The following is a 12,417-nucleotide window of genomic DNA, read 5'->3' as shown; positions in this document are numbered from 1 at the left end:
AAATAATATCGCAACTGCCTGTGTACATCTAAAGTGTGCAAAATCTTTTCCCCTTTATTTTGGGGATTTGCATAAAAAGTAGGCAAATGAATAGTTTGGTTTAAAGCCACACTAGAAACCACTTTAGGCATAAAGGAAGGATTAGTGCGTAAAGATACCCTATCCTTATGGAAAATTAAGAAAGGCTCAACCGCCATAAGGGCCTGTAATTCAGATACCCTTCTTGCAGAGGTAATGGCCAACAAAAAAGCAGTCTTCCATGATAAATATTTCAACTCAGTAGTAGCTGCAGGCTCAAAAGGTTGTAGAGTGAGTTTCTCCAACACAAAATTGAGATCCCAAGCAGGAGTAGGAGCTCTCGTGGGGTCTCATATTCTTTGCCCCTCTAAGAAATTGCTTGAACAAAGGATGAGAAAACAATGGTGGGTCACAGTCATAGTGAGCTGAAATTGCTGCAGCATGAACCTTAATAGAAGAGAAGGACAAACCTTTGTCCAGTAACTCAGTAAGATATTGAAGAGCCACACTTAAATTAGGCTCAGAAACATCAAAATCCTTTGCTGCACTCCAAAATAAAAATCTCTTCCATTTATCTGCATACACTTTCCTTGTACTAGGCCTTCTAGCTTCCAAAATCACATTCAAAACTTGTTGTGGAAGTTGAGACCCTCTATGGTTCAAAACAGAATATGCCAGGCTGTTAGGTGAAGAGAGTGAAGTTTGACATTGAGCAAATGACTGTCCTCCTGGGACAACAGGTGTGGAATCGAAGGCAAAGGCCATGGAGGCTTCCGTACCAGACTTCTCAGTAATGGGTACCAATGCTGTCGAGGCCAATCTGGAGCTATTAAAATCATCCTTGGCTTGTCCTGTCTGACCTTTAGAAGTACCTTTGGGAGGAGAGGCAGAGGTGGAAAGGCATACACATGAAGATTGCTCCAATTGAAAGAAAGAGCATCCACTTTCCAAGCTGTGGGATGAAACCTTTTCGTGCAAAACTTTGGCAGCTGATGGTTTAGTGGAGAAGCGAACAGATCTATGTCTGGAGTTCCCCATGACACTGTCAATTTCTGAAATAAATGAGGATCCAATTTCCACTCGTGGGGATCCATAATTCGTCTGCTCAACACATCTGCTAAGGAGTTCTGTGCTCCCGGCAGAAACCTTGCCTGAAGATTGAGCTGTAAACTGAGAGCAGTCTCCCACAAAATCATTGCTTGCCTGCATAGAGGATAAGAATGTGTTCCCCCTTGCTTGTTGATGTACCACATGACAGTTGTGTTGTCTGTTAGAATCAACACCTGCCCTGGAAAGTAAATCCTTGAAAGCTATTAATGCAAACTGGACTGCTAACATCTCCTTCAGGTTGATATGTAGATGTTGTAGTCTGGCAGGCCACTTGTCTTGTATCCACTTTCCATTTAGATGAGCTCCCCAAGCTTTGTCTGAGGCATCTGTCGTTAAAATCTGACTCGCCTCTGGCCGGGTCACAGAGAGTCCCTTGTTTAGGTGACATTCCTGAGCCCACCACAAAAATTCCTTTTGAATGCAAAGTATTATTTGAATGACAGTGTCCAGATCCTGGCAGTGCTGTGTCCATACATTTTTGAGATACCATTGCAGCTTCCTCATATGCAGTTTGGCATTGGGAAGCACCAGAATACAAGATGCCATGAACCCTAAGGCTTGAAGGACTGTCCTTGCAGTCAGCCCGGACTGATGAGAAAGTTGATCGAAGTAAAGGGAAAGATTCTTTTGTTTGTCCGGGGTCAAAAAGGCCATCTGGGATGCTGTATTCAGTCTTACACCCAGAAAGCACATGTCCTGAGAGGGTACTAGACTGGACTTTATTTCGTTCACAGAATACCCCAGGCATCTTAGCACTGCTATCACATATTCCAAATGATGAAGAAGCTCTTCCCTTCCTTGAGCCAGAATCAGGCAATCGTCCAAATAAGGATAGATCTGTATTCCTTTTAGCCTGAAGAAAGCTATCACTGGAGCCAGAACTTTGGTGAACACTCTGGGCGCAGTAGATAAGCCAAAGGGCAATGCAGAGAACTGATAGTGAGAAGTCCCAGCTCGAAAACGCAGATACTTCCTGCAACTTAGTCTGATAGGAACATGAAGGTAAGTCTCCTTGAGATCCAAAGTTACCATCCAATGATCCTTGCCCAGCAGAGGTAAAAGCTGTTGTAACGTCAACATTTTGAACTTGGGAATGTCCAGATAAGTGTTGAGGATAGATAAATCCAAAATTGGTCTCCACGTGTTCCCCTTTTTTGGTACTAGGAACAGACGAGAATAAAATCCTAGGCCCACTTCTGGCATAGGGACCGGCTGTATGGCCCCTAGTTGAAGTAACAGACAAATTTGCTTGTGAGCCTCTATTCTTTGTTGAGGAGGAACGTCTGGCATGCCTCAAAGGAGGCAAAGTATGGAAATAAAACCTGTAACCTTGGTGTATGATATCCAATACCCATCTGTCTTGGGTAATTAAACTCCAATTTTCTTTGAAAAGTGCCAACCTTCCTCCCAAAGGTGCTGCCAGACGAGAAGGCTCTGGCAGCTGAAAAGGTAGGTCATTGGGTCTGTTTACGAAAGGACTGACCCCTGCCCTCACCTGAAGACTGTGCAGGAGAACTCCCTGTTCTAGGCCTGAAAGAGCCCTGAGCTCTGCCCCTACCACGTCTAGATCTACCCCTAGACTGGGAATCATAAGAAGGATACGTCCACCCTTTAGAAGGCCAATTTCTACTAAACTTTGGAGGCTGAACCTGCAAAAAATCTTTAACAGTCTGCATAGACTTAGCCTTGTCTTCCATTTTCTTTAAAACTGCCTCAACAGGAGAACCAAACAACACATCAGATTGTAAAGGAGCATCTAAAATCCTAGTTTTAACATGGTCAGATAAATTTTGATCCCTCAGCCAGGCGTGCCTGCGAAGAACTGACCCAGTGGCAGCCACCCTAGACGAGGCCTGTACAGCATCAAAACCACATTGCAAAGAATGCTTACCCACCTGTTCAGAAACATGTACTAAATCTTGTAACTCTTTACAATCAATACCTTCCGCCAGAGCATCAACCTTAGACTTCAATTGTGAAAGGAGATAGTTTTGGTATTTCAACATGTGAAACTGGCAATTCAAAGCCCTCATAGCTAGAGTGGAAGAAGTATAAACTTTCTTTCCCCATCTATCCAAGGCCCTGGCCTCTTTATCTGCAGGAACCGGATTCTTGACAACAGAAGCCTCAACACCTTTAGGCCCCTGGCTAACAGTTTCTGGGTCTGCCCTAGGACTCTTAAAAGATACTTATGAGCTTCAGGCACCCTGTAATACCTATCCGGTTTAACAGGAGCAGGAGGCAAAGAATCAGGATTAAGAGAAGCCTCTGTAAAACATCTTCCACTACATCCAAAACAGGAGGTATAGCCAAAGGCCTATGCTGGGGTAAAACAAAAATTCCCTAAGCCTTTTCCTGGAATCAGAGAAGTCCTGACCTTCCCACTTAAAATGCTCCCTCATGGAATGAAGAGTTTCTGAAAAGAAAAATCCTCAGGAGGAGAAGCAGAAGGAGTAGAATCATCCACATCAGAATCAGAATAAGGAGAGTACTCCTGCAAGTCTTCAGCCGAAGACTCTGAAACATCAAGCCTGCTCAAAACTCCCTAGCTCAGGCTCCACCCTAGGTCTCTTATCAGGAGGGGCAAAGAACCCTAATCAAAGTAATCAAATCTTCTGCCATTTTAAGCATATGCTTCTTGGGCACAGTTCCAGAAGAACTAGGGGTGACACCAACTGAAGCTAAACCTGGCCTGCCTCTAGGAGAAGCCTTGGAAACAGAAGGAGAGGGCCTAACCACCCTAGGCAGGGAGGGGAGTATAGTAACCTGAGAAGCCCCCTCACCCTGACCTGCCTCCTGAGAGGCCACATCCTGCAATAACAAAGTCTCTCCCTGGGAACCCAAAGAAACCTCCGGTGGAACCACCGGCTCCACCGACACCTCCAAAGAACCGGCGTCCGGTACGGACGGTTCTTCTAGCCTAGGCTTAACTGCTTTGTCCTTGCGCTTCTTCGAAGAAGCGGGCGTCGGAGCATCCGACGGCATTTTATAATTGCACCGCTTCCCGAAGACTAACCTGGCACAATCTAATCTCCTCTTTATAGTGCGCTTATTGAATCTAGCACAAGAGCGACACCCAACAACGTCGTGCTCAGGCCCTAAACAAGGAATACACAAAGTATGATAGTCTCTATGCGGTATCTGTTTCCCACAAGAAATACAATTATTCACTTTTTCTGACATCCGGTAAACCACTGAGGCAAGAACAAACTAAAATATTCGCCAACGGGGTACTTAGCCAACTTTGACTCGGTCTGAAACTCCGAAATCGAAAAATTTCAGAACGCCAACCGGCACTTGCAATACTGCTTCTGCATCAGACCATGCGGCAAAAAAGACTGAGGATATGACGTCGGTCATGCGCATTTGTACCCTGACGTCCTGATGTCAGTCAAATGCGCCTTGACCGACGTCAGCCTTATACTTTGATATTCGGGCCGACCGAGGACAGCGGACTACCCAAGTGTAAGGACTGCAGCAATGTGAGATGAAGAACATCCCATTTGGCTGGCGGGGCCGATGCAGAAGCTTCGGCCCGCCGCTTATGCTTTTCCCGGCGTTTCTCCTTTCTAGCTTCCCTCTCCTCCTGGCCCAAGGTGGGAGGTTGAGTCCCGGCCAGGGGAAGGGGAATAGTAGGTGCCACGGAGGGACTAGAGGACAAAGCTGGGTCCGGGGGCAGAAGTCCCGCCAGAATCAGCTTCAACCTCCGGTCCTTGAGGGCCCTGGGGTTGAATGCTGTGCAAATAGTGCAGCAGGTGGAAAGATGTTCAACCCCAAGGCATAAAATGCACAGAGTGTGGCCATCCGCTGGGGAGAGCTTATGGCCACACTCGGTACACTTTGAAAAGAATGTTTTGGGTGCCTCCGCCATACCTACAAAACAACAACACACCCGCTAGGCCCCAAAACCACACACCCTAACGTGCACACGAGGGGGAGGGAATAACACTAAAAAAAGATAACTAAACACCAGGTAAGAAAAACGTTAAAGCTACAGGGGAACTAAATTAATCACACACGCACAAAAAATCTGTTTAAACTAAGAAAAAGGAGATTTTTTTTTTTTCACAAATTCGACAACCTGAAGCTGCTGAGAGAACCACGGCAAACTAGATCTGAGATCAGGAAGGGATAGCAGGAGATTAAGGGTAAGGGGGAGGAACTTGCATCTTAGCTGTTGGAAGCTGCCGGCTCGGATCCGATGACCTCATAGGTTGATGGACAAATGAAGTTAACTACTTCAGATTATATATTTTGGGAGTGTAATAAGTTGACAAAGTACTCTGTAGAGAATTTTTAAAATCTATCAGAAATATTAAGAGAGCAAATGGGTGTAAAGAAAAGTTGTATAAAGTCTTACGATAACCATAGATCTCCTCTTCTATATGTTGCAGTATTCATAACATGAGGGAATCTGCCGCAGGCTGTCCCGAACGTCCATCCAGTATACAAAAATCTAAGGCTACTGTGAGGTACGTGCGATGTTGCACATAAAGCCATAAAGTGGCGTCGGGTATAAAGTATACCTCATCACATACCATCCTCAGAGCTGAATGCCCCAGGAAGAACACTAGCCTGAGAGAAACTGAGATAAGCACACATCCAGGGGAAAAGACTGAGGGATAGAATACCGCAACATATAGAAGAGAAGGACATCTATGGTTATGGTGAGATTTTACACAACTATTCTATATCCTCCTATTCATAAGTTGCAGTATTCATAACATGAGGGAGAATACCAAAGCTCATACAGAGGAAAGAATGGGAGGAGGGGCAGTAGCACTCTCTACAAACCCCTGAAGAATAGCCCTGGCAAGACCAGCTCTAGCTATAGAAATACCATCCAACTTGTAGTGTTTAGTGAAAGTATGCATAGAAGACCAATCAGCTGCTTCCAGGATAGAGGAAGTATTCAGACCTTTGAAAAAAGCACCTGAAGAGAGGACACAACTCTTGTTGAATGAGCTTTAACTGAAGATGCTAGGGTTTTTTCATGAAACACATAAAAGAAAATGGCCTTAGAGATCCAAGTGGAGACTGTCTGCTTGGAAGCAGGCCTGCTCAGAGCTCTGGGATAAGAAATTAAAAGGCGATAGACTTGGTTTTATCCAAATAATATCTGATTTGTCTATCTACATCCAAGGAGTGTAAAATCCTCTCGCTACAAGACTGTGGAGAGGGAAAGAAAGTAGGCAGATTAATATATTGGTCAAGTGACAACTCATTCACCACCTTGGGCATAAAAGAGGGATTAGTACAGAGATAAACCCTATCCTTAAGGAAAACATTAAAGGGAGAGGAAGCCATAAGGGCCTGAAGTTCTGAAACCTTTCTGGCTGAAGTGATAGGCAGTGGTCTTCCAAGTGCAATATTAGAGAGTATAAGAAACTGCTGGCTCAAAGGGAGCCAACATAACTTTTTCTACGACAAAATTTAGATCCTAAGGAGGAGGAACTGATTTTCTTGGTGGCCTGATATGAAGGACACCTTTAAGGAAAAGCTTGACTTCCAATCTTGAAGCCAAAGGAGAAGTCATAGGCAGACAAACAGAAATGTCTGAGAGATGAGCTTTTACTGAAGAGTATGATAATCCAGTCTTCAGTAATTTACACAGATAAGACAAAACCACAGGAATAGTCAAAGAAAATGGTTGCAGGTTTTGAGAAAGACACCAGATGGAAAAACCTCCTCTGTATGGATAAGCAGAATTTCCTAGTATTGAGTTTTCTGGCCTCCTGCAGAACTTGCAGCACATCCTCAGAAAACAGGTGTCTGAAAGGAATCAAAACCCTATCACCCAGTGTCAGATGAAGGGTTGACATTTGTGGGTGTATTAATGATCCCTTGTCCTAGGAGAGTATATCCACCCTGCAAGATAACTTGTGATGATTGCCCTTGGCTAAATGAAGAAGGGGGAACCAATGCTGTCTTGACCAAAAGGGAGTCACCAGCAAGATTTTTGGCTGGGCCTGTTGCATCTTTAAACAGAACTTTCTGTAGAAGAGGGAAGGGGGAATTTACAAAGAATCATCCCCTCCCATGAGAAGGACAGAGCATCCACTTTCCATGCCAGAGGATCAGGAACTCTGGCACAAAACTTTGGAAGCTGTCTGTTCACCGCGGAGGCAAAGATCTACTTGAGGAGTACCCCACCGGTGGATAATGTCCAAAAACACATCCTGGTGCAACATCCACTCCAGGGATTGCGTCATGGACCTGCTCATCATGTCTGCCACTACATTCAGAATGGATGGAATATAAACTGCCTGAAGTGTTAGCTGATACCGAGTTGCCATCTCCCAAGCCCTGACAGCCAACCTGCACAGGAGATACGACTTCCCCACCCCCACACACTTGACGACATAGCAAATAACTGTGGTGTTGTCTGTGAACCACTTTAGAGGACCTGGGAGAAAAAGAGGGTGAAACATTTGCAGGGCCAAAATGAAAGTCTGCATCTCCTTTATGTTTGTGTTCCTTCATTTGGGAAGGCAACCACATGTCTTGAACCTTACAAGAAGTGAAGGTTGCCCCCCCAACCCGTGTCTGAGGTGTCTGTGAATAATTCCGGTGACAAAATGGGGAGTTGGACAGGAAGCTCTGGATTCAAGATGACCTGTTGAATCCACCACTGAAGTTCTTTTTTCAAGCAGGGAAGGAGAGGAATAACAAAATCTAGTGGATGAGCATGTTGCATCCAGACTGACCTGAGGTACCACTGGAATTTCCTCATGTGGAGTTTGACTAGAGGTAGCATGGGAATAACAGATGCCATGAAACCTAGCAGGTCGAGGAACTCCCTTGTCTGTCAGAGACTGAATTAGAATGATGGTCTGTAAGAAAGCGGTTAGAGAGATGACTTTCTGAGGAGGCAAGGAAGCCAAAATTCTGTCTGTATTCTGCATCTTAGGAAGACAGTCTTGTAAAGGAGTGAGAAAGGATTTTTGGAAGTTTGTAGAGAAAAGCCTAATCTTTCCAGAAGAGAAACTGTGAAATGAAGGTTCTCTAGCAGAATGTCTTGGAAAGGAGCCTGGAGAAGGAGGTTGTCCAAGTATGGAAAATTTGAATACCCTTGAGTCTACAAAAGGTAATAATTACAGGAGCTAAGCATTTTGTAAAGACCTTCGGTGCAGCAGAAAGACCGAAAGGCAAGGCAGAAAATCGACAATGTGAGGAAGCAATAGCAAAATGCATAAGATTCCTGTAAAGAAGATGAATAGGGATGTGAAGGTAGGCATCTCTGATGTCTAGAGACACCATAAATGCCTGTGGAAGAATGAGAGGGAGCAGGGTGTTTAAAGAAAGCATATGAAAGATTGGAACCTTCAGAAAGATGTTTAGAAGTGACAGATCTAGACTGGGTCTCCAAGGACCATCTTTTCTGGGGACTAGGAACATTCTTGAGTAGAATCCTTTTCCTCTTTGGGAAGGAGGCAATTCTTGAATGGTTCCTTGAAAAATAAAGGTTAGAATCACCTAATGAAAAAATTCCATCTGGTCTCTTGGAGGCTGAGGAATGCCCCTTTTATGAAGGGTTTTTCACACCATGAAGTATCCTCTATGTATCATAGAAAGAACACAGGAGTCTTGGGTGATCAGTTTCCAAGCAGGAAGAGACAGGGAAATATGTATGGACTACCTGGCTTACTTAGAAAAAGCTGCTTCTGAGCAGGAGTAGTAAGTAGTAGTAGTAGCAGTCTTGACACTAAGACTTTCTGGCACTTCTACTACCCCTTGGATGAAGGAGGTCTGGATTGCTTTCTAACAAAAGGAGTTTTAGAAGCGTAGCTCCTTTGAAATTTAAGAACTCGGGATGCAAAAATGTGTTTAGGGTCCTGGAGATCCTTCCCCTTCTCTTACAAGAACTTAAAATTCTGCAGCTGCAGATCCAAACAAGGTCTTAGTATCTAATGGAGCATCCATTATTTTTCCGTGATATCATCTGGAAGTGGCTGGAACCTCAGCCAAGAGTACCTCCTCAAGACAGAGCCAGATGCAGCAGCTCTGGCAGATGCTTCAACTGCATTATAGCTGCATTTAATGGAATGACGTGTCACTTGAGAAGAGGAATCCAAAATGGAAGAATGCTGTGAGTTAATGTCTGAGTCAGGAAGCTCAGAAATGAGCTGAGTGGCTTGAGAAAGGAAGGTTAAGGCATATTTGATCATATGTATTTGAAAGTTTATAACCTTAAAGGCAAGAGTGGCTGAAGTATACACCCCCCCCCCCAACCTGTACATAACTTTTACTCTCCTTATCTGAAAGGAATTTGACGGCAAAAGCTTTGAGGGCTTATCAGCAGCCACTGAGACTGTAGCTGAATCTGCAGAAGGGCACTTAAATAAAAACTTGGAATCTTCTGGCACTTTGAAAAATCTACCTGGCCTTTTAGGGGGAGGAGGTTGAGAGTCTAAAAAAGCTGGCAACACTGGAGGCACTGCAGATGGGGAAGGGGAATCCATCTGCAACAGGTCATAGTATCTTTTTGCACCTCAGAAACCTGAGAGCAATCCCACTTAAGAAAATTCTCTCATCTTCACAATACTCACACCAAAGGTAATATCCTCCCCAGAAGATTCTGTGCCATTTGATTCCTCCTCTTGGGAAGCATACCCCAAGTAGGGAGGAAGTCTGGCCAGCATAGGAATCGTCTTCATTTGAGGAATTCTCAATCCTAATTCTTTTTTGAGGAGAAACTGGAGAAAGGGAAGGAGAAGGGAGAGAGGCCCCTGCAGACTGCCTAAGGGCCATAAAGGCATTAAACCAGCCCTTAAGAAAAGGCTGGACAATCTATGTGGCACACCTCATCACTAAGGGCTTTTCATCCAGAAAAAAGTAGGTCATTGTCCCACTGTACTCATCCCTCATTAGACCCATTATAGAATACAATGCCCCGTTTGGTATGTACCTCTCAAGACATCTGCAACAACTGGAAAGGCCACAGAAATACCTCACTAAAAGAATCACAGGCCTAAAGCAGATGCCCTACGCTGACCGCCTTAAAAAACTCCAGCTATACTCTGTCGCATATCGTCTACTCAGAGGCGATCTTTGCTTAACATACAAGGCCATGTCAAACCCAGTGCTGTTGGACATGCTACACTTAAAGAAATCCCAATCCTTCAGAGCCACACGCCCCACGGATCTAAACCTTGTCATCACAATAAACAAAACATGCTGGAGGGATAGGTTCCTGACCCAGAGACGACTCAGACTCTGGAATAGATTGCCCATACATGTCAAGCAGAGTGCCTCTTTGGTCCTCTTCAAAAGGAACCTTGACGATTGGATGGGAGAAAGGAAATTCACCCCGGGGATCACGTCAGTCGCCCTGCTAGACAGGGGTCCAGGGAAGTAAATAGTGTGGGAAGAAATAGCCAGGGAATTGTTATGGCTAGGCTTGTATAGGCCCTAGGGCTGATAGCCTAGTACCAACCTATGAACCTATGAACCAGAATGTTCCTGAGAAGCAGCAGTATGCTTGATTTTCTGCTTTTTCTTTAGTGAAACATCCAAACAGCGATAGGTTGAGGGAACTGACGTAGGCCTACATTCAATAATGTTGCTTGAAACCTTTTCACATACATGGATTTGTGGTATACTGTGACGACTTTCAGAGACTATGAGCCTGGGTTCCCCCGTATATCAGTCTGCATTCCCCTCTCTCTGAGGATGTGCTAGCAGAATCCTTTGCTGCCTCCACTATTGTACCCGCGGAAGAATCACTGCCTTCCTTCGAACAGGTCTCCAGGCCAACAGTGGCTTTGGGAGAGATGTCCAGAATTGGAGGAACAGCAGAAACCTCAGGCCTAGATTTCTTGGCCTTTTTTAAAACCGGCTCTCCTGAAGGGTCTGACATACCTTCCATGATGTTGCAAGCTAAACACTTAAGGCACTGTTTCTCTAAGTATAAATTAAGAGAAATTAGATGGTTGAGAAGGGTCTTGGGAACAAAGGGTTTGCAAATAGCACAGGAGGTATGGATGTGGCTAGGGCCTAAACAAAAAAACGCATAGGTCATTGGAATCCTTATGTGGAATTTGCCTTCCACACTGACACTTGCCCTTCCTAGATGACACGTAACCTAGAAAAACAGTAGCAGCACAAAATTTAAAGAAAAAAAACCTCAACAGGGCACTTATCCGACTTGGAATCAGCAACCTTGCTGTCGAGCAAATGACGGGAGAAGGCATTCAGACTGGTGGCAGAAAAGTTCTGAGGATGGTATGTGGCGACGTCTACTTTAGACCAGACATCACTTTATGGCCGACGATGGACAGGGACCTATGTGAAACATCACATGTACCTCACAGTAGCTTTACACTTTTGTATACTGGCCGGATGTTCAGGACACCAGCAGCAGACTTCCTCATGTTATGAATACTGCAACATGTGAATAGGAGGACATCTAAGAAAATATATTTTTGAGCTGGGGCACAGGATCTGAATTGCATTGACATAGTAAGGGCTTAAGTTTAATTTTGGTGACTGCCAAAAAATGCAATCACTACTAACTGGAAATCAAGCCTAAACCAAGTGTATTTAAAATACTGAATATTGTAATGAAGATAAAAACTGGAAGTGGAATATTTAGGAAAAAGGGAGGAGAAAATTACATAGAAATCTATATACATTGTGGGAAGAATACATGCAGAATAATGTTCAGGAAGAAAAATGTTTATGGGAAGGCAGGGACTGAGCAAGTTATGTAATATAGGCCTGACAGATGCCAAGTTACCAAACAACAACAAAAAAACAAACGTGATATAATGTATGTAACTGGAAAATGTAAAAGAAAAGAATATATCTTGCCTATCCATGGAGCAAGCCAATTTCTTTGAAAAGTAAACGGCAGAACATTCTGTATCTCAAAAAGAAAAAAGAGAGAGAAGAAAATACCCTGAACTTTACAAACCAAATCCAAAAGACTGTCAGGAAGAGCTAAGTAGAGGAAGATAAGAAGTGCAATCCTCGGATGAAAAGTGGGACAGACTCTGATCATAGTGCTGAGTAGCCTGGCTGAGGGTTGTGTATGGAACTCTGCAGGATTCTCTAAGGTGGTATATGGAAGGTACGGTTTCCGATCATATTTTCGAATGGAACTCCATTGACTACACTTTTGTCAAACACGGAAAATCAAAAACGGTAATGTCGAACTTCAAAAGCCAACCTAGGAATGAGTTTTAACATGGGTCGAGATAGGTGTTCACTGCTATTGCTGAACTACAAACCTCTCCCCTATCTTGAACCATGTTAAAACCCATTCCTAGGTTGGCTTTTGTAGTCCAT

The 12,417-nt window shown here is 44.2% G+C and overlaps 1 protein-coding gene across 1 annotated transcript in view; it reads right to left on the bottom strand.

Annotated features, from left to right (window-relative positions):
* The window catches only part of TDRD10 (tudor domain containing 10), a 1,185,287-nt gene that overhangs the window by 32,187 nt on the left and 1,140,683 nt on the right, over positions 1-12,417 (bottom strand). The gene's annotated exons all lie outside the window — the stretch shown is intronic.

Source organism: Protopterus annectens, chromosome 8.part0, assembly GCF_019279795.1.
Source record: "Protopterus annectens isolate FY-2018-M chromosome 8.part0, PAN1.0, whole genome shotgun sequence".
NCBI classification, from domain to species: Eukaryota; Metazoa; Chordata; order Ceratodontiformes; family Protopteridae; genus Protopterus; species Protopterus annectens.
Note: the sequence above shows the minus strand (reverse complement) of the source record. Positions and strands in the feature narration are given on the sequence as shown.